This window comes from Ailuropoda melanoleuca, chromosome 8, assembly GCF_002007445.2.
Source record: "Ailuropoda melanoleuca isolate Jingjing chromosome 8, ASM200744v2, whole genome shotgun sequence".
Lineage (NCBI taxonomy): Eukaryota > Metazoa > Chordata > Mammalia > Carnivora > Ursidae > Ailuropoda > Ailuropoda melanoleuca.
In genome coordinates, this window is record NC_048225.1 from 31,669,123 (window position 1) to 31,692,597 (window position 23,475).

Here is a 23,475-nt window from a genome sequence, read left to right on the forward strand (position 1 = left end):
ATAGCAGCCTGAACAGACTAAGATAGAGATTCATTGCTTTTTGTTAGCATGTCTTTCTTTTAACATTAAAACTTTTTTTTTTAAAGATTTTATTTATTTATTTGACAGAGATAGAGACAGCTAGGGAGAGAGGGAACACAAGCAAGGAGAGTGGGAGAGGAAGAAGCAGGCTCATAGAGGGAGAGCCTGATGTGGGGCTCGATCCCATAACGCCGGGATCACGCCCTGAGCTGAAGGCAGACGCTCAACTGCTGTGCCACCCAGGCGCCCCTAAACATTAAAACTTTAATGGGAAACCATGTAAAAACAGCTAATAGTTATCCAGTCTTTAATGTGAATTAATCAAATCAACCGCTTCCTTACAAGCAGCTAGTTCACAGAACTGCTTTAGGGAAATGGGAGATAGAAAAACTAATACAAATAAGTACTGATAGGATGCTATCTTGGTAGATAGGAGCCAATCAGAAGTCAGTAAAGGTAGAAATAGGATTTGAGATAAAAATATATTAAGAGATAGAAAAACTCATACAAATAAGTACTGATAGGATGCTATCTTGGTAGATAGGAGCCAATCAGAAGTCAGTAAAGGTAGAAATAGAATTTGAGATAAAAATATATTAAGAGATAGAAAAACTCATACAAATAAGTACTGATAGGATGCTATCTTGGTAGATAGGAGCCAATCAGAAGTCAGTAAAGGTAGAAATAGAATTTGAGATAAAAATATATTAAGAGATAGAAAAACTCATACAAATAAGTACTGATAGGATGCTATCTTGGTAGATAGGAGCCAATCAGAAGTCAGTAAAGGTAGAAATAGAATTTGAGATAAAAATATATTAAGAGATAGAAAAACTCATACAAATAAGTACTGATAGGATGCTATCTTGGTAGATAGGAGCCAATCAGAAGTCAGTAAAGGTAGAAATAGAATTTGAGATAAAAATATATTAAGAGATAGAAAAACTCATACAAATAAGTACTGATAGGATGCTATCTTGGTAGATAGGAGCCAATCAGAAGTCAGTAAAGGTAGAAATAGAATTTGAGATAAAAATATATTAAGAGATAGAAAAACTCATACAAATAAGTACTGATAGGATGCTATCTTGGTAGATAGGAGCCAATCAGAAGTCAGTAAAGGTAGAAATAGAATTTGAGATAAAAATATATTAAGAGATAGAAAAACTCATACAAATAAGTACTGATAGGATGCTATCTTGGTAGATAGGAGCCAATCAGAAGTCAGTAAAGGTAGAAATAGAATTTGAGATAAAAATATATTAAGAGATAGAAAAACTCATACAAATAAGTACTGATAGGATGCTATCTTGGTAGATAGGAGCCAATCAGAAGTCAGTAAAGGTAGAAATAGAATTTGAGATAAAAATATATTAAGAGATAGAAAAACTCATACAAATAAGTACTGATAGGATGCTATCTTGGTAGATAGGAGCCAATCAGAAGTCAGTAAAGGTAGAAATAGAATTTGAGATAAAAATATATTAAGAGATAGAAAAACTCATACAAATAAGTACTGATAGGATGCTATCTTGGTAGATAGGAGCCAATCAGAAGTCAGTAAAGGTAGAAATAGAATTTGAGATAAAAATATATTAAGAGATAGAAAAACTCATACAAATAAGTACTGATAGGATGCTATCTTGGTAGATAGGAGCCAATCAGAAGTCAGTAAAGGTAGAAATAGAATTTGAGATAAAAATATATTAAGAGATAGAAAAACTCATACAAATAAGTACTGATAGGATGCTATCTTGGTAGATAGGAGCCAATCAGAAGTCAGTAAAGGTAGAAATAGAATTTGAGATAAAAATATATTAAGAGATAGAAAAACTCATACAAATAAGTACTGATAGGATGCTATCTTGGTAGATAGGAGCCAATCAGAAGTCAGTAAAGGTAGAAATAGAATTTGAGATAAAAATATATTAAGAGATAGAAAAACTCATACAAATAAGTACTGATAGGATGCTATCTTGGTAGATAGGAGCCAATCAGAAGTCAGTAAAGGTAGAAATAGAATTTGAGATAAAAATATATTAAGAGATAGAAAAACTCATACAAATAAGTACTGATAGGATGCTATCTTGGTAGATAGGAGCCAATCAGAAGTCAGTAAAGGTAGAAATAGAATTTGAGATAAAAATATATTAAGAGATAGAAAAACTCATACAAATAAGTACTGATAGGATGCTATCTTGGTAGATAGGAGCCAATCAGAAGTCAGTAAAGGTAGAAATAGAATTTGAGATAAAAATATATTAAGAGATAGAAAAACTCATACAAATAAGTACTGATAGGATGCTATCTTGGTAGATAGGAGCCAATCAGAAGTCAGTAAAGGTAGAAATAGAATTTGAGATAAAAATANAACATTAAAACTTTTTTTTTTAAAGATTTTATTTATTTATTTGACAGAGATAGAGACAGCTAGGGAGAGAGGGAACACAAGCAAGGAGAGTGGGAGAGGAAGAAGCAGGCTCATAGAGGGAGAGCCTGATGTGGGGCTCGATCCCATAACGCCGGGATCACGCCCTGAGCTGAAGGCAGACGCTCAACTGCTGTGCCACCCAGGCGCCCCTAAACATTAAAACTTTAATGGGAAACCATGTAAAAACAGCTAATAGTTATCCAGTCTTTAATGTGAATTAATCAAATCAACCGCTTCCTTACAAGCAGCTAGTTCACAGAACTGCTTTAGGGAAATGGGAGATAGAAAAACTAATACAAATAAGTACTGATAGGATGCTATCTTGGTAGATAGGAGCCAATCAGAAGTCAGTAAAGGTAGAAATAGGATTTGAGATAAAAATATATTAAGAGATAGAAAAACTCATACAAATAAGTACTGATAGGATGCTATCTTGGTAGATAGGAGCCAATCAGAAGTCAGTAAAGGTAGAAATAGAATTTGAGATAAAAATATATTAAGTGGCTGCAAAAATATTTAGAGACTATTTTTTTGTTGCTCCTTCCTAGCTTCCTACATTCTTTGTGTCTTTCCTTTTCCACTTAGAATTTTGAGAGTAATAAACTGTATTCCCTGCACTCAAGGAGTTCATGGTTGATTAAGGAAAATAGCATGGAAGGCAACTAACTATAATCCAATCTCAATGTCAAGGAAACCCCTAGCAATAAGTGGTAAAGTTTATGAAGTCAGCAAAGAAAAGTATCACAAAGCAGAGAATCTTTCATTTGGAGCTTGAATAATGCCTTCCCAACAATTTATTTGATCTCACAGTAACTTCCTGCTTAAAATTCAAGGTTCAATTCAAAACAGAGACTTCCATACAAAACAAAAGAGTAGAAATATCGAAGCAGACTTCTGAATTGTTAATGGGTCCCCAACTATACAACCATCTTTTAATTTCTTTTGAAGCACATGAGAGAAAAAAACATTTTTCTAAACCTACAGGTTCTAAAAATTTTCATCAAAATACTAGGTTATGACAAAAATCTATTTAAAAACTGTTAGTTGCTTGCTTGTGTTAAAATTATCTTAAACCTGATCATCCCCTGTTTGATACAGATTTATAATCAAACCAATTAATTAGAATGTCAGTGAAGAAAACTTGTGAACCAAACAGCCAATATAAAAATTAACACATAAATACTAAGCAAAGAATGAATATAGAAAAAGAGCATATAAATCATCCTATTAAACTAAGCCTTTAGTTACAAATGCATTATAATTCAAACCATTTTTATTACTTAATTTAACTCAATTCATTTCATATTTATTGAAGTTATTAACTAAAATGGATTATACTAAGTAGAAATTATATATATAAATTATATATGTTTATAAATATATATAGAGAGATATATCTTGATCTATTTATTTGTCTGTATATCAATTATCCATTATACACCAGGCACAGTATTAGCAGAGGCTGAAGAAAACAAAATAAAGATCTAGTTTCTGTCTTTCGTAGCTTGCAGTTTAGCAAAGGTGAAAGACAAATCAACAATTGTGCAATAACTAATACTGCCTTAGGACACATCAAGAGAGGGTCTTATTTCAAACTCCCAGAATCTTGGAAAACTTCCTGGATGTGATTAGATTATGTATGGACTGAACTTTGGAGGATGAATAGCTGTTAGGTGTGTTAAGACAGGCATGAGCTTTGGAGGCTGGGGATCCTAGCATAACCCTGACAGGTAAATCACCCTCCTTTCCCTGGGTATATCATTGCTTTTTTGGGGAATAAATATTCATGCTTGCGTAGCGATCAATAAAAATAAATCAGCCAGTTTTGGCAAACCGAAGGGGTAACAGCATTTTCCTCACATTCTAGTACTTCTTGTGCAAACACTGCAGTCACAGAATAATAAAATATATTGAGTCAGTAAAAGGTATGAGGGAAGAAAGATGAAGAGTTATACAGAGGGAAGATTATGAAAGAATATGTATATCATCATCCTGGTAAGAAACATGCTTGCTAAATTCCAGATTAAAATTAAAGAGGACTTGAGGGGCACCTGGGTGGCTCAGTTGGTTAAGCATCTGCTTTTGGCTCAGGTCATGATCCTGGAGTCTCAGGATCAAGCCCCGCATTGGGCTCCTTGCTCAGCAGTGAGTCTGCTTCTCCCTCTGCCCCTCACCCAGCTAGTGTTCTCTCTCTTTCTCTCACTCTCTCATCTCTCTCTCAAATAAATAAGTAAATCTTTAAAAAAGTCATTTAAAAAGGAGGATTTGAACAAAAAATGCTAGAAGTAAAAAAAGAGAGGATAGGTTAGATTATAGTAATTTGGGATGTGACCATGACTGTGTTAAATAATTTATCAATTAAAAAGCAAACAAACAAACAAGAAAACAGAGAAGGGGAATTGAAGGTGGTTCCAATTTTTCTAAGTTTGCCATCAGAGTACACTTCACTGTCTGTCATTGACTGAAATCTGAACTGAAGGTGGAGGAAGCAATTTTGGGGAGAAGGAGATGATGTGTTAAATAATGGACAGATGAGCTTGAAGTACTTTTGGCAAATATAGTTGGAGATGCAAAGTAGGACATATATATATCCTTTGTTCACCTCTAGGAAGGTGTATGGGTTGAGAAGATAAAAAGATAAGACACCTAAGGCAAAATCGTACTTTTGTTTAAGAGAAATAATTGGTAGGACATTAAAATATAGTAAAGAATGACAATATTTTTAAAAAGCAGAGTTCTAAAGAAATAAAAATAAGGTAAAAGTAAGAACTTTAACAGCATGTACCATTTTTCACTCTCTAGGACATAGATTGCTTATGAAAACCATCAAACTTGGTTGTTAACAATGGACAGCAAAATATAATTGGATTTCTGTTGTATATATAAAATATAGAGGCAAGATTAAAGTGTTGAGGTAGCATAATGTTACAAAATGGGAAGAGTAGCTACACGTGCAGTTTGTAAATTAAAATATGAATGAGCAATTTCAGAATAACTATCAATATTGTATCTATGAATACTTCTAAAGCAGGGATCCCTGGCTAAAGAGCAGATTATCAAAACAATCATTTACACTGATGAGTGATATAAAGGAAGAGATCAGAATAATTACTAAGTGCCTATTCATCAGACCTTTTACATGTTTTCTTAATATATACTGATATATAGATGAGGGTCTTATCTCTGAGAACTTGAATATGATATCCAAAGTCAAAGAGCCAGAGGTGGGCCTATTTCAAAGGAAGGATGCGAGTACTCTCCTAAGAATAACACAGTAAAAATGCTTGCCAAGTGGATGATTAAATGAGTGATTGAATTACTGATTCTCTTGGTAATAAGAATACCTTTTACCTACGTGTAAAATTCAGAAATTTTTGTTGATCTAAGAATGGGTCCCCTTGCCATTGAAGATGCAAATCAGTTATTTTGCAACTGTAGTGTTTTGTTAGATGCCAGGAGAAAGCATTGCTGTGTCAGTGGTTTCTGGAAGGCTGCATCTACATTTCAGGTTTGCTTAGTTGGAAAAGGACTCATTTAGGAAGTAAGAGTTCAAGGATTTTTTAAATTAAGTGTTAAACAAATCTAGTGTTATTTAAACTTATTCTGAGTAATTTGCATTAATGTCAATGTTTTCCCCCTTCATAATTGACTTGATCTGACCTCATTCATTTCATGAAGGAGCAGGAGAACAATCATCACTCAAAAAGCAAATTGCTGAGGAGAAACTTGTCACCGAGTGCTCCAATTATAATCCAGCTAAACGATAGATTCAAGAGGGAAATTCTACTTTCAAATCTATGAACACCATAGGAAAAGAGTGTGTGTGTGCGTCTGTGTGTGTATGACTGTGTTCACACATGTATGTATACATACACACAAACATGTGCACACACATGCACACAAAAATGGAGAATATGTATATTATGCATACACATATATAAAATAAATGGCATTTTATATGGCCACATATAGATATGGTATTTTAATGGTGCGCAAAAATCCCTGAAGTCTTTTTCTTCCAAAAGGCACAGATTAACATGTAGAGAAAAGGTAGTATAATATGACTTTGCTATAATTATGCATTTATGCAACATTTTGGTGAGAATTTGTTAATGCTTAAACATTTAAGTGAACATACTTCTGACAATTTCAGCTCAGTAATCTACAAAAAATAGAGTAGCATATGTGTAAAAGACACTTGTAAATGGGAATTATTCATTGATATTATGTTAGTATGAAAACAATTCTGGAAATAACAAAAATATGCTTAAATAAGTAATAAATAAGCTGTGGTACTTATATACTACAGAATACAATGTAACCATTAAAAATAATGATATGCATTGATACAGATACCATCCCAAATATATTTTTAGCAAGTTTTATACAGAATTTATAAACAAAGGAAAGAAAGAAAAAAGAAAGAAGGGAAGAAAGAAATATATAATGAGAGAAATACTGAATGGAAGAAAGAGAACATGTATGTATGTACTTTCATGTATGCATAAACAATTTCCTGAAAAAAATTTATAGGATCTGGAAAGTAAAAATAATAGTTGTGAATAAAGGGATTTTCTTTTTCCATTTTAAACTCTTCAGGTCATTTCATTTATTTGTTTATCTTTAATTACAATGAGCATGTTAGTTTTGTAACACTTTTTAAGAAGGTACTGTCAGTATTAATTGAGTGACTTAAAAGGGAGGTTAATGCATATGTGTATATGCTTTGACTTACTATCACTGCATGTGAACAAACAGGCTTTTGATATAAGATCAAACAATGACCTCTTTGATGTTTTTTTTATGACAGTTTGGCCTTCAGATACATTAATAAACTTATCCAGTAATGCTATTTTCACCTCTGAATATGCCACACACACACACACACACACACACATACACAAATACTGTTCTTCAACTCAGTGAGGGCATTAGGCTACAAAAACTTTTCTTTTTTAAATCTTAACAGAGAGTGCATTTAATTTATAGATCACCCTAGGTAGTATGGATATTTTAATAGTATTAAGTCTTTCAATCCATGATCATCAGATAATTTTCCATTTATTTGTGTCTTCTCCAATTTTTGTCATCAAAATCTTACAGTACCTGTATATAGATCTTCCACCTTCCTGGTTAAATTTATTCATAAGTATTTTATTGTTTTTGATACTAGTGTAAATGGTATTATTTTATTTATTTATTTTTCAGGTAATTTATTGTAGAGTATATAAATGCTTCTAATACTTAGAAGAAAATGTAGAGACAAAAGCCTTGACATTGGTTTTGGCAGTGATATTTAGTATATAGCAACAAAAGCAAAGCTGTGGAAACCAGCACAGCACAAACACTCACTACCTAATTTGCTTACACCAAGCCCTACCCCACCAAACTTAGGTAGAACTGCCCTTCCTAGTTACACTTGCCTCAGTCCCAGCATGGCAGGTTCCATCCTCCCAGAAGACCAGCCCAAACCTCTGTTCACACCATGTCTCCCAATCCAGGAGTTTTGCAGAGTCTTAGTTCTGTCAGCAGTGGTGACAGGTGTCTTTTCACAAACAGACCAGAGCACACGTAGATAAAAGGTTCATGTTCAGGCCAGGGACCAAACACCACCCAAAACAGGCAAAGAGGGCATCTTTAGATGACTGTCCTGAAGGATAAAGTGGCCAGGACAAAACAGTAGAGCACATGCAGCACACATGGGAGACACTCCCGGAAGTGCCAGACCAAGGGGAACAGGAAACTATATAGCAGTGCAGTACAGGACCTCTTTTTCATAAAGCCATTACCCTCAAGAATGGGAGACATAGCTGACTTCCTTAACATGCAGAAACAGGGACAGAGACTTAAACAAATGAGAACAAAGAAATTTACCCCAAATGAAAGAACAGTACAAGCCCTTGGTCAGAAATCTAAGTGGAATAGATACAAGTTACATTCCTGATACAGAATTTAAAGAAATGATCATAAGGATACTCACTGGACGTGAGAAAAGAGTGGGATATATGAACAAGACCCTTACACACAGAGATAAGAAATAAGATGTCAGAACTAAAAGGCTCAAAAAATGAAACGGAAGCACATTTGATGGAATAAACAGCAGGCTGGACAAAACAAAGGAATGAATTAATGACCTAGAAGACAGAGTAAGGGAAAGTAAGCAAACTGAACAAAAGAAAAAAAAAGAATTATGCAAAACTAGCATAGACTTAGGAAGTCAGTGTCTCCATCAAATATAATAACATTTGCATTATAGAAGTACCAGAAGAAGAAGAGAGTAAAGGGGGAAGAAAATTTATTTGAAGAGATAGTAGCTGAAAACTTTCCTAATCTGGGGGAAGAAACTGATATCCAAATACAGGAGGCACAGAGAACTCCCATAAAAATAGAAAAAAAAAAAAAAGCTGATTCATGCCATGGCATGTTGTAATTATAATTAGCAAAATACAGTGATAAAGAAAAAAAAAATTAAAAGCAGTAAGACAAAGAAGACAGCAGCTTACAAGGGAAAATCTATAAGACCAGCAGGGGATTTCTCACCAAAACTTTCTAAGCCAGAAATTATATATTTCAAGTGCTGAATGGGCAAAACCTGGAGCCAAGAATGCTCTATCTAGCAAGGCTATTATTCAGAATAGAAGAAGAGATAGTTTCCTATACAAACAAGAAAGGAAGGAGTTCATGACCAATAAATCAGCCCGGTAAGAAATGTTAAAGGGAACTCTTTGGAAAAGAGAGCAAAAGTCACAGTAAAAATTTAAGAAACATAAAAGTAGTAAAAATTAATATTTCTGTAAATATAAAAATACTCAAGGAATTCACAAAAGAGAAGGATGTAAAAGATGACACATATACCCATAACATGGGGAAGAGAGGAGTAAAGAATGGTTTCAAAATTGAATGACCATTAACTTAATATAGACTGCTATATGCAGAAGAAGTTATATACAAACATAACGGTAACCATATATCAAAAACCACTAATAAAGGTAAAGAAATCCAAACGTATCACTAAATGAAATCAGCAAACCATGAAAGGGAGAAAGACAAGATAGGAGCAGAGAATATCTTCAGAAACAATCACAAAACAAATAATAAAATGACCAAAAAATACATATCTTTCAAAAATAACTTTTAATGTAAATGGACTGAAAGCTCCAACCAAAAGACACAGAGTGACAGAAAGGATTAAAAAAAAAACACCAAGAACAACAAAACCTCCATCCATATGCTATCTATAAAAGACTCATTTTAGACCTAAAGACACCTGCAGATTGAAAGTGAGGGGATGGAGAAAACTTTATCATGCAAATGGATGTCAAAAGACAGCTGGAGTAGCAGTACTTATATCAGACAAAGTAAACTTTAAAACAAAGACTATAACAAGGGACAAAGAAGAACACTATATAATAATAAAGAGGACAATACAACAAGAAGATATAGCAACTAAATATTTATGCACCCAAAATAGGAGCACCCAAACACATAAAAGAGTTAATAATGAACAGAAAGGAACTAAGCAATAATAATACAATACTAGTAGGGGATTTTAACACCCCACCTTACATCAATGGACAGATCATCTAAACAGAAAATCAATAAGAAAACAATGACTTTGAATGACTGGACCAGATGGACTTAACAGATATATTAAGTGCATTCCATCCTAAAACAGCAGAATACACATTGTTTTCAAATCCACATGGAACGTTCTCCAGAACAGATCACAGCCTGCAAAACAAGTCTCAACAAAGTCAAGAAGATCAAAGTCATGTCATGCATCTTTTCTTCACACAATGCTATGAAGCCAGAGGTCAACCACAAGAAAAAAGAATTCAGAAAGATCAAAACACCTGGAGATTAAATAGCATTGTTACTAAACAAAGAATGAGTCAACCAGGGACCATAAAAAGAAATTTAGAAAGTACATGGAAACAAATGAAAATGAAAACACAAGGGTCCAAAACATTTGGGATGCAGCAAAAGTGGTCCTGAGGGGAGGTATATAGTAACACAGGCCTACCTTAAAAAGCAAGAAAAATCTCAAATAAACAACCAAACCTTACACCTAAAGGAGAAAAAAAAAGAACAAGAAACAAGACCTAAAACCATCACAAGAAAGGAAATAATAAAGATTAGAGTAGAAATAAATGATACAGAAACTAAAACCTAATAGAACAGATGAATAAAACCAGAAGCTGGTTTAAAAAAAAAAAAATCAGGGGCGCCTGGGTGGCACAGTGGTTAAACGTCTGCCTTCGGCTCAGGGCGTGATCCCGGCCATTATGGGATCGAGCCCCACATCAGGCTCCTCTGCTGAGAGCCTGCTTCTTCCTCTCCCACTCCCCCTGCTTGTGTTCCCTCTCTCGCTGGCTGTCTCTGTCTCTGTCGAGTAAATAAATAAAATCTTTAAAAAAAAATCAATAAAATTGATGCAGTTCTACCTAGACTTATCAAGAGAAAAAAAGAACAGACTCAAATCAATAAAATACCAATGGGAAGAGAAATAACAACCAACACCACAGAAATACAAAGGATTATTGAAGTACCTGGGTGGCTCAGCAGGTTAAGTGTCTGGCTTTTGGTTTCTGCTCAAGTCATGATCTCAGGATGGTGAGATAGAGCCCCCGGTTGGGCTCTACACTCAGCAGGAGTCTGCTTGTCCTTCTCCCTATCCCTCTGCCCCTCCCCTCACTCAAGGGTGTTCTCTTTCTCTCTCTAAAATAAATAAATAAAATCTTTTTAAAAAGAAATACAAAGGATTATAAGAGAGTGTTATGGAAAACCATATGCTAACAAATTGAACAAACTGGAAGAAATTGATAAATTCCTAGAAACATATAATCTACCCATACTAAAAGAGGAAGAAATAGAAAATTTAAACAGGCTGAAAACCAGCCAAGAAATTGAATCTCCCAACAAACAAAAGTCCAGGACTAGATGGCTTCACAGGTGAAATTTACCAAGCATTTAAAGAAAAGTTAATATTATTCTTGTGAAACTACTCCAAAAAATAGAACAGGAAAGAAAATTTCCAAATTCATTCTATTAGGCCAGCATTACCCTGATATCAAAACCAGTTGAAGACTTCACTAAAAAAAAGAACTACAGGCCAATATCCCAGATAAACATCAATGCAAAAATTCTCAACAAAATACTAGTAAACTGAATTCAGCAATCCATTAAAAATTTATTCACCATGATCAAGTGAGACTATTCCTGGATTGCAAAAGTGGTTCAATATTTGCAAATGAATCAACATGTTACATCACTTCAAAAAGAGAAAGGATAAGAACCATATGATCATTTCAATAGATGCAAAATAGCATTTGACAAAGCAACATCCATCCATAGTAAAAAACCTCAACAAAGTAGGTTTTGAGGGAACATACCTCAACATATTGAAGGCCATGTATGAAAACACCAGAGCTAACATCATCCTCAGTGAGGAAAAACTGAGAACCATTCCTCTAAGCTCAGGAACAACACAGGATATCCACGCTTACCATTTTTTTTTTCCAACATAGCACTAGAAGTCCTAGCCATAGCAATGAGACAACAAAAAGAAGCATAAGTCATCCAGATTGGTAAGCATGAAGTCAAATTTTCAGTATTTGCAATCAAGATGGTACTATATATTAAAAAACCCCAGAGAGAGTTAAGATGGCGGAGGAATAGGGGACCCCTTTTTCAGACAGTCTCCTGAGTCGAGCTGGAGAGGTACCAGACCAGCAGGAAGAAACATCTGGATCTCTACAAATGAACATCTCCAGTGCTGGTATTGAGGTATGAAGCGGGGAGCCGTGAAACCACACCCAGATATCGGAAGATAAATGGAAGAGGGAGGGAGCCACCGCGTTCGGGCGCCGGGAAATGGTAGCCACTTACATGGGAGCTGCCGTACTCGCAGACCAGCACCTCTGAAAAAGCAGACTGGGACCGTGAGCGGGGAGCGCGGGCCACCAAACTTCTCACGGAATTCCGGTGTGCTCGCTGGATCCAGACTGAGACAAGGAGCTCCAGGAGCGCTTGGGGGCAGCTGGCGGCTGGCAGCATTAGAAACACAAAGGAGAGAGGCGCGCCAGCCCTGGAAGTCGAGGGCTGGGACCTTGGGTGTGGGGCGCACATCCCAGGACGCTGCAGGGTTGAGCAGCACCAACAGTAACAGAGTTAAAGTGGCCAGAACATCAGTGGAGAACGGTCCGCGATCCCTCTGTTCCGAGACAGAGGCTGAGATTCGGCTACTGCTGCTCTGACTCTCAGAAGAGGCACAGCAAACCGCCAAGGAAAGCCGCCAGAGAACAAAAACCTGGAAATACTGGCTCACAGTCTGCCCACCCCCATCCCCCCTCACAGGGGACATGGAGACTCTACCCAAACAGGGTTATCTGAGTATAGGCACGGCAGGCCCTTCCCCAGAAGGCAGGCTGAAAAATCAAGAAGCCCATGTCCCGGGGCGGCTGGGTGGCGCAGTCATTAAGTGCCTGTCTTCGGCTTAGGGCTTGATCCCAGGATTATGGAAAGGAGTCCCTCATTGGGCTCCTCCGCTGGGAGCCTCCTACTTCCTCTCCCACTCCCCTGCTTGTGTTCCCTCTCCCACTGCTTGTCTCTCTGCCACATAAATAAATAAAAACTTTAAAGAAAAAGCCCACATCCCTAAGATCCCTATAAAACAAGGGTGCACGGCCTGGGTCCTGGTCAATAATTTGGACACTGGACACCCTGCAACCTATCCAAACCAGAATGACGAGAAGAAGTAACCCCCAGCAAAGAAAAGACTAGTCTGTGGCCTCTGCCACAGAACTAATGGATATGGATGTAACCAAATTATCAGAAATGGAATTCAGAGTAACAATGGTCAAGATGATGTGTAGACTTGAAAAAAGTATTAATGAAAATGTCAATGAGAATATAGAATCTCTAAAGGTGGAAATGAGAGCAAAACTGGCAGAAATTAAAAATTCTATGAGCCACATGCAGTCAAAACTAGAGGCTTTCACGGCCAGGGTAAATGAGGCAGAGGAACATATTAGCAAATTGGAGGACAGGTTAGTAGAAGAAAAAAACGAAAATAGAAGCTGGACTTAAAAAATTCCATGCCCACGAATGTAGGTTACAGGAGATTACTAATTCAATGAAATGATCCAATGTCAGAATCATCGGCATCCCCGAGGGAGTGGAGAAAAACAGAGGTCTAGAAGAGANCGCCCACGAATGTAGGTTACGGGAGATTACTAATTCAATGAAATGATCCAATGTCAGAATCATCAGCATCCCCGAGGGAGTGGAGAAAAACAGAGGTCTAGAAGAGATATTTGAAAAAATTGTAGCTGATAACTTCCCTAATCTAGCAAGAGAAACAAACATTTGTGTCCAAGAGGCAGAGAGAACTCCTCCCAAGCTCAACCACGACAAACCTACACCACATCACGTCATAGTGCAATTCACAAATATTAGATCTAAGGATACGGTATTGAAAGTGGCCAGGGCAAAGAAATTTCTCACGTACCAAGGCAAAGGTATCAGAATTACATCAGACCTGTCTACAAAGACCTGGAATGAGAGAAAGGGTTGAGGGGGTGCATTTTTAAAGCTCTTTCAGAGAAAAACATGCAGCCAAGGATCCTTTATCCAGCAAGGCTGTCATTCAGAATTGATGGAGAAATAAAGATGTTCCAGAATTGCCAGTCATTAACCAATTTCGTAACCATGAAACCAGCCCTACAGGAGATATTAAGGGGGGTTCTCTAAAGGTAAAAAGGCTCCAAGAGTGATACAGAACAGAAAGTCACAACCAATAGAAACAAAGACTTTACTGGCAATATGGCATCATTAAAATTCTCTCAGTATTCAGTCTCAATGTGAATGGCTTAAATTCCCCCATAAAATGCCACAGGGTTGCAGATTGGATAAAAAGACATGACCCATCCATTTGCTGTCTACAGGAGACTCATTTTGACCCCAAAGATACATTCAGACTGAAAGTAAAGGGATGGAGTACCATCTTTCATGCAAATGGACCTCAAAAGAAAGCTGGGGTAGCAATTCTCATATCAGATAGATTGGATTTTAAACTAAAGACTATAGTTAGAGACACAGGAGGACACTATATTATTCTTAAAGGATGTATCCAAAAAGTGGATATGACAATTATAAATATATATGCCCCCCACAGAGGAGCAGCAAGATACACAAGCCAACTCTTAACCAGAATAAAAAGACATATAGATAAAAATACGTTAATAGTAGGGGACCTCAACACCACACTATCAGAAATAGACAGAACACCCTGGCAAACTAAGCAAAGGATCAAAGGTTTTGAATGCCATACTCAACAAGTTGGACCTCATAGATACATATATAGAACACTACATCCCAGAACCAAAGAATACTCATTCTATTCTAATGCCCATGGAACATTCTCAAGAATAGACCATGTTCTGGGACACAATACAGGTCTCAAATGATACCAAATGTTTGAAATTATCCCTTGCATGTTCTCAGACAACAACGCTCTGAAATTGGAACTCAACCACAACGAAATATTTGGAAGAAACTCAAAGACTTGGAGACTAAGAACCATCCTGCTCAGGAATGGCTTGATAAACCAGGAAATCAAAAATCAATTTAAACAATTTATGGAGACCAATGAGAATGAAGACACAATGGTCCAAAACCTATGGAATACTGCAAAGGCAGTCCTAAGGGGGAAATCCAGAGTCATCCAAGCCTCACTCAAAAGAATGGAAAATTTAAAATGCAGTTTTTATATTCTAATCTCAAGAAGCTGGACCAACAATAGAGGGACAGGCCTAATCCACTCACGAGGAAGCAGTTGACCAAGATTAGAGCAGAAATCACTGAATTAGAAACCAGAAGTAGAGTAGAGCAGATCAACAGTATTAGAAGCTGTTTCTTTGAAAGAATCAATAAAATTGACAGACCACTGGCAGACTTATGCAAAAGAAAAGAGAAAGGAACAAAATTAATAAAATTATGAATGAAAAAGGAGAGGTCACGACCAACACCAATGAAATTGGAAGGATTATTAGAAACTTTTATCAACAGCTATACGCCAATAAATGTAGCAATCTGGAAGAGATGGAGTCCTTCCTGGAAACCTATAAACTACCATGACTGAAACAGGAAGAAATTGATTTTTTAAATAGGCCAATTAATTATGAAGAGATTGAGTCAGTGATAAACAACCTTCCAAAAAACAAAACTCCAGGCCCGGATGGTTTTCCTGGGGAATTCTACCAAACATTCAAAGAAGAAATAATACCTATTCTCCTAAAGCTATTTCAAAAAATAGAAACAGAAGGAAAGCTACCAAACTCATTCTATGAGGCTAATATTACCTTGATCCCCAAACCAGGCAAAGACCCCCTCAAAAAGGAGAATTACAGACCGATTTCTCTAATGAATATGGATGCCAAAATCCTCAACAAGATCCTTGCTAATAGAATCCAACAGTACATTAAAAGGATTATCCATCATGACCAAGTGGGATTCATACCTGGGATGCAAGCATGGTTCAACAATTCGCAAATGATCAGCATGATACATCATATCAACAAGAAAAGACTCAGGAACCATATGATCCTCTCAATTGATGCAGAAAAAGCATTTGACAAAATACAGCATCCTTTCCTGATTAAAACCCTTCAGAGTGTAGGAATAGAGGGTACATTTCTCAATCTCATAAAAGCCATCTATGAAAAGCCTACTGCAAGCATTATTCTCAATGGGGAAAAGCTGGAAGCCTTTCCCTTAAGATCAGGAACACGACAAGGATGCCCACTCTCGCCACTATTATTCAACATAGTACTAGAAGTCCTTGCAACAGCAAGCAGAAGACAAAAAGGGATCAAAGGTATCCAAATCAGCAAAGAAGAAGTCAAAATGTCTCTCTTCGCAGATGACATGATACTCTATATGGGAAACCCAAAAGATTCCACGCCCAAACTATTAGAAGTTATAGAGCAATTCAGTAATGTGGCGGGATACAAAATCAATGCTCAGAAATCAGTTGCATTTCTATACACGAATAACGAGACTGAAGAAAGAGAAATTAGGGAATCCATCCCATTTACAATAGCACCAAAAACCATACGTTACCTTGGAATGCACTTAACCAGAGACGTAAAGGATTTATATTCTAGGAACTATAAATCACTCTTGAAAGACAATGAGGAAGACACAAAAAGATGGAAAAANGCACTTAACCAGAGATGTAAAGGATTTATATTCTAGGAACTATAAATCACTCTTGAAAGACAATGAGGAAGACACAAAAAGATGGAAAAATATTCCATGCTCATGGATTGGAAGAATTAACATAGTTAAAATGTCCATGCTACCCAGAGCAACCTACACTTTCAATGCTATCCCAATCAAAATACCGTGGACATTTTTCAAAGAACTGGAAGAAATAGTCCTTAAATATGTATGCAACCAGAAAAGGCCCGAATCGCCAACGATCTGTTGAAAAGGAAAAACAAAGCTGGGGGCATGACAATGCTGGATTTCGAGCTGTACTACAAAGCTGTGATCACAAAGACAGCATGGTACTGGCACAAAAACAGACACATCGACCAATGGAACAGAATAGAGAACCCAGAAATGGACCCTCGGCTCTTTGGGCAACTAATCTTTGATAAAGCAGGAAAAAACATCCGGTGGAAAAAAGACAGTCTCTTCAATAAATGGTGCTGGGAAAATTGGACAGCTACATGCAAAAGAATGAAACTTGACCACTCTCTCACACCATACACAAAAATAAACTCCAAATGGATGAAAGACCTCGATGTGAGACAGGAATCCATCAAAATCCTAGAGGAGAACATAGGCAGCAACCTCTTTGACATCGGCCACAGCAACTTCTTTCATGACACAACTCCAAAGGCAATAGAAACAAAAGAAAAAATGCACTTGTGGGACTTCAAGATAAAAAGCTTCCGCACAGCCAAGGAAACAGTCAAAAAAACTAAGAGACAGCCCACGGAATGGGAGAATATATTTGCAAAGGACACCACAGATAAAGGACTGGTATCCAAGATCTACAAAGAACTTCTCAAACTCAATACACGAGAAACAAATAAACAAATCATAAAATGGGCAGAAGATATGAACAGACACTTTTCCAATGAAGACATACAAATGGCTAACAGACACATGAAAAAATGTTCAAAATCATTAGCCATCAGGGAAATTCAAATCAAAACCACACTGAGATACCACCTTACGCCAGTTAGAATGGCAAAGATAGACAAGGCAAGAAACAACAATTGTTGGAGAGGATGTGGAGAAAGGGGATCCCTCCTACATTGTTGGTGGGAATGCAAGTTGGTACAGCCACTCTGGAAAACAGTGTGGAGGTCCCTTACAAAGTTAAAATTGAGCTACCCTATGACCCAGCCATTGCACTACTGGGTGTTTACCCCAAAGATACAGACGTAGTGAAGAGAAGGGCCATATGCACCCCAATGTCCATAGCGGCATTGTCCACAATAGCTAAATCGTGGAAGGAGCCGAGATGCCCTTCATCAGATTACTGGAATAAGATGTGGTCAATATACAATGGAATATTACTCAGCTATCAGAAAGAACGAGTACTCAACATTTGCTGCAACATGGACGGCACTGGAGGAGATAATGCTAAGTGAAATTAGTCAAGCAGAGAAAGACAATTAACATATGATTTCTCTCATCTATGGAACATAAGAACTAGGAAGATCTGTAGGGGAAGAAACGGATAAAGAAAGGGGGGGTAATCAGAAGGGGGAATGAAACATGAGAGATTACGGACTATGAGAAACAAACTGAGGGCCTCAGAGGGGAGGGGGGTGGGGGATTGGGATAGACCGGTGATAGGCAGTAAGGAGGGCACGTATTGCATGGTGCACTGGGTGTTATATGCAACTAAGGAATCATCGAACCTTACATCAGAAACCGGGGATGTACTGTATGGTGCCTAACATAATATAATAAAAAAACATTAAAAAAAAAGAACCCCCCCAAAAAAATAAATAATAAAATAAAATAAAATTAAAAAAAACCCCAAAGACTCCCCCCCAAAACTGCTGGAACTGATATACGAATTTAGTAAATTTGCAAGATACAAAATTAGTGTACAGAAATTTGTTTCTATACACCAATAATGAGGCAGCAGAAAAAGAAATCAAGGAATCAACCCCATTTACAATTGCGCCAAAACCAGTAGATACCTAGGAATAAACCTAACCAAAGAGGTGGAAGATCTATACTCTGAAACCTTTATAATTTTATTTTATTTATTTTTAAAGATTTTATTTATTTATTTGACAGAGAGACAGCCAGCGAGAGGGGGAACACAAGCAAGGGGAGTGGGAGAGGAAGAAGCAGGCTCCCAGTGGAGAAGCCTGATGCAGTGCTAGATCATGCCCCAAGTCAAAGGCAGATGCTTAATGACTGAGCCACCCAGGTGCCCCAATAATTTTGAAACACAGATGAAAGAAATTGAAGTTGATACAAAGAAATGAAAAACAGTCCATGCTTATGGGTTGGAAGAACAAATATTGTTAAAATGTTATATTCCCAAAGTAGTCTGCACAATTAATGCAATCCTTATCAAAATACCAACAGCATTTTCCACAGAATTAGAAAAACAATTTTAAAATTCATATGGAAGTACAAAATCCCCAAATAGTGAAAGCATCTTGAAAAACAAAAGTGAAGCTGGAGGTATCACAATCTCAATCTTCAAGTTCTATTACAAAGCTGTAGTGATCAAAAGAGATGGTACTGGCACAAAAATGAACACATAGCTCAATAGAACAAAACAGAAAACCCAGAAATAAACACATAACTATATGGTCAATTAATATTTGACAAAAAAGCAGGAAAGATTGTCCAATGGGAAAAAGACAGTAATATATGCAAAAGATATATGCAAAAGATATATGCAAAAGAAAGGAACTGGACCACTTTCTTATATCATACACAAAAATAAATTCAAAATGGATTAAAAACCTAAGTGTGAGATTGAAACCATACAAATCCTAGAAGAGAGCACAGGTAGTAACTTCTCCAACAGCCATAGCAACTTTTTTCTAGATAGGTCCCGGGAGGCAAGAGAGACAAAAGCAAAAATAAACTATTGGGACTACATCAAAATGAAAGCTTCTGCACAGGAAGCAATTAAAAAGGAAACAATTAAAAAAACTAAAAGGTAACCCAATGAATGGAAGAAGATATTTGCAAATAATGTACGTGATAAAAGGTTAGTATCAAAAGCATATAAAGAAGTTATAACATTCAATACCTAAAAAACAAATAATCCAGCTTAAAAATGGGCAGAAGACATGGATAGACATTTCATCGAAGAAGACATTTATGTGACCAACAGACTCATGAAAAGATGTTCATCATCAGTTACCATAGGGAATTGTAAATCAAAATTACAATGAGATATCATCTTACACCTGTCAGAATGGCTAAAATCAACAACTTAAGAAACAACGTGTTAACGAGTATGTGGAGAAAAAGGAACCCTCATGTACTATTGGTGGCAATACAAACTGGTGCAGCCACACTGGAAGACAGTATGGAGTTTCCACAGAAAGTTAAAAGTAGAATGATTCCATGAACAGCAATAGCACTGCTGGGTGTTTACCCAAAGAATACCAAAGCACTATTTCAAAGAGATACATGTAGCCCAATGTTTACTGCAGCCAAGATGTGGAAGCAGCTCACATGTCCCCTGATTGATGAATGGATAAAGAAGGTGTGATGTGTGTGTGTGTGTGTGTGTGTATACACACAATGGAATGTTATTCAGCCAAAAAAAGGAATGAAATCTTGCCATTTTCAAGGACCTGGATGAAGCTAGAGAGTATAATGCTAAGCAAAATAAGTCTGTTAGAGAAAGAAAATACCATATGCTTTCATTCATAGGTGAAATTTAAGAAACAAAACAATTGAAGAAAGGGGAAGGGGGGAGAGGAGGCAAATCAAGAAACAGACTTTTATTAGAACGAAAAAACTGATGGTTACCAGGGGGAGTAGGGTGGGGCTATGGGTTAAATACGTGATGGGGATTAAGGAATGCACTTGTTGTGATGAGCATCTGGTGATCTATGGAATTGTTGAATCACTATATTGTACACCTGAAACTAAGATAACACTGTATGTTAACTAACGGGATTAAAATAAAAACTAAAAAAGTAAAGAAAAAAAATGGACGGAGTCTAGAAAACATTTTTCCAAAGAACATATACAGGTAAGCAACAGGTACATGAGATGGTACTCAATATCACTAATCATCAAGGAAATGCAATCATAACCACTAAGAAGTATCATCTCACACCAGTTAGAATGACTATTATCAAAAGGACAAGAGATAATAAGTACTGTTGAGGATGTGGAGAAAAGGGAACACTTCTACACTATTGGTGGGAATGTGAATTGGTACAGCCACCATCGAAAGCAGTGTGGAGATTCAATAAATTAAAAATAGAACTACCATATGGTCCAGCAATTCCACTTCTGGATATATATCATAAGGAAACAAAATCACTATCTTGAAGAGATATATGCATCCCTATGTTCATTACAGCTTTATTTACAATAGCCAAGAAATGCAAACAACTTAAGGGCCATTGATAGATAAATGGAACAAGAAAATTTCCTCTTTCTTTCTTCCTTCCTTCCTTCCTTTCTTTCTTTCTTTCTTTCTTTCTTTCTTTTTTTTCTTTCTTCTTTCTTTCTTTCTTTCTTTCTTTCTTTCTTTCTTCTTTCTTTCTCTTTCTCTTTCTTTTCTTTCTTTCTTTCTTTCTTTCTTTCTTTCTTTCTTTCTTTCTTTCTCTCTCTCCTCTCTCTCTCTCTCTCTCTTTCTGCCATTTGTGACAAAATGGATGAAACCTGAGGGCATTATACTAAGTGAAATAAATCAGAAAGAGAAAGACAAATGCTGTATGATTTCACTTATAAATAGAGTCTAAAAAAACCCTGAACTTACAGAAACAGAGAACAGATTGGTTGTTGCTAGAGGTGAGGAGGGCAGATAAATCAACCAAAAGTTACAAACTTTCAATTATAAGATAAAAAACATGTTCTGGGGTTGTATTGTACAGCATGGTGACCATAGCTAAAGATACTCTATTGGATATTTGAAAGTTTCTAACACAGTAACTCTTAAGAGTTCTCATCACATAAAAAAATGTAGCCATGTGAGATGATGGATGTTAATTAAACTCATGTTGGTAATCATTTGTGTGTGTGTGTGTATATATATATATATAATACCCTAACATACAATGTTATATATCAATTATATATCTCAATAAAACTGAAAAAAATGTTATTGCCAACAAAAAGAAATATGACAAGTGTGTCAAATAAATATCAGGACTGAGTTGACTTAACTTCTTCATAGGGGTTAATTAGCTGTTAGAATAAAAACCATTTTGTCAACCTCTCCCCTAAGGATTTGATATGACAATATTGATACTAAATAGGTTCAATATTTTGTTAAAAATTCAAGAGAAACATGAATTACAAGATAGCAGTCCAAGTTCATATTTTGAAATATTGAGTGTTAACTACCTTAGTAGAAACAGAATTCAAAGCAGAATTGGAAAATTTTTGATGTAATATGATTGACAAAAATATCTTCTATCTGATAAAATCCTTTTGTTAGGAAAGGAAGGCAGAAAGTCAATACTTTAAGCCAACCAGGGAATTTATTGGCTTGTGTGATTTCACAGATCAGAGGTAGGATTGGCTTTAATCATGGCATCATCGGAAGTTTGCTACATCAATCAAAGCTCCATCCTTAGCTCTACTCACTCTAATATGTCAGTTTCATCCCAAAATTAGTTCCCCGGATGACAACAGAAAAATGGCTGCAATGGTTTCAGACCTCACACAGTCACTGTAAGGTCTACGGTAAGAAAAATCATATTTCTTTTACCTCCCTGCAGGGAGAAATGAAACATTTTTCCCCAGAAGCCCTGGGTATGGAATATAATGGGTAGCTTTAGAAATTCAGAAACTACCTTTATATTTTTGGCAAGAAATCAAGCTTATACAGATGTCATGTCAGACTACCGTGGAGGGGAGGTTTTCTAAAGGAAAATCTGTGAAAAGTGGAGAATGTTGCTAGCTAGGAGGAGGGCAGTAGAAGTTAACATAAAGAGACTTGCTTAAGAAAAAATACTTGTGAGTAGGGTGAATTAGAATAAAGAAAATTAGGTAAGAAATAATTGCAATAAGTGAGACTCAAGATTATAAAAGCTTTGACCAAGAAGTTAGCTGTAGTAATGAAGAGATAAACAGATATGGAAGGCCTAAAACTATAACAACAAATGGCATACTAAATCTACCCTGAATTGTAATAATGCTACTAAGAGCTATAAAATGAAAAGACAGAATAATTGTATACATTATACCTCATTATAAAAATTGATCCTGTTTACAGGGCACAATCTTAAGAGAACTAGAGAAAAGCAACAAAAATATCAAAAAATGGCATGGAAAATGTGACTTATTGTCTCTTCATTCTAAAGTCAATATGGCTGTATGAGGACCTATTAGGTAACTATAAAGATATTACAAGGTCAGCTAGTATAAAATGGCCAAGATGATAAACCTGAATGCACAGTAACTAGAAATGTAGAAAATGAAATCTCTGGTCAAAATCAACTCTAGGAAAGTTTGCCAGATGACTAGAGCTTGGTTGCCTTTGAAACCATTTAGAACACGCTCTGAACTTCCCTCACCTTTTCACTGCAGCCATAGAAGTGCTTCCCACTTTTTACAGCTGTGTGAAGAAATCTCCAATTTCAAACAATAAATATTTAGTTGAATTCATTTCCAAGTTCACAGTCTCAAGATTATATGGTATGTTGGGTTGTATGCTCTTCTAGGATATTTTAGGTTTTGTTTGTTTGTTCCCTCTTTCTTCATTAGCTAGTTTTGCTTTCCCACATTGGCTCATGTCATTATTTACTTTTCTTGGAGTGTTAGGGTTAATCCTTTCT

General features: G+C 36.3%; 1 protein-coding gene across 1 annotated transcript in view; it reads right to left on the reverse strand.

Moving 5' to 3' along the window:
- Positions 1-23,475, reverse strand: part of CNTN5 (contactin 5) — a 1,363,322-nt gene that overhangs the window by 880,021 nt on the left and 459,826 nt on the right. The gene's annotated exons all lie outside the window — the stretch shown is intronic.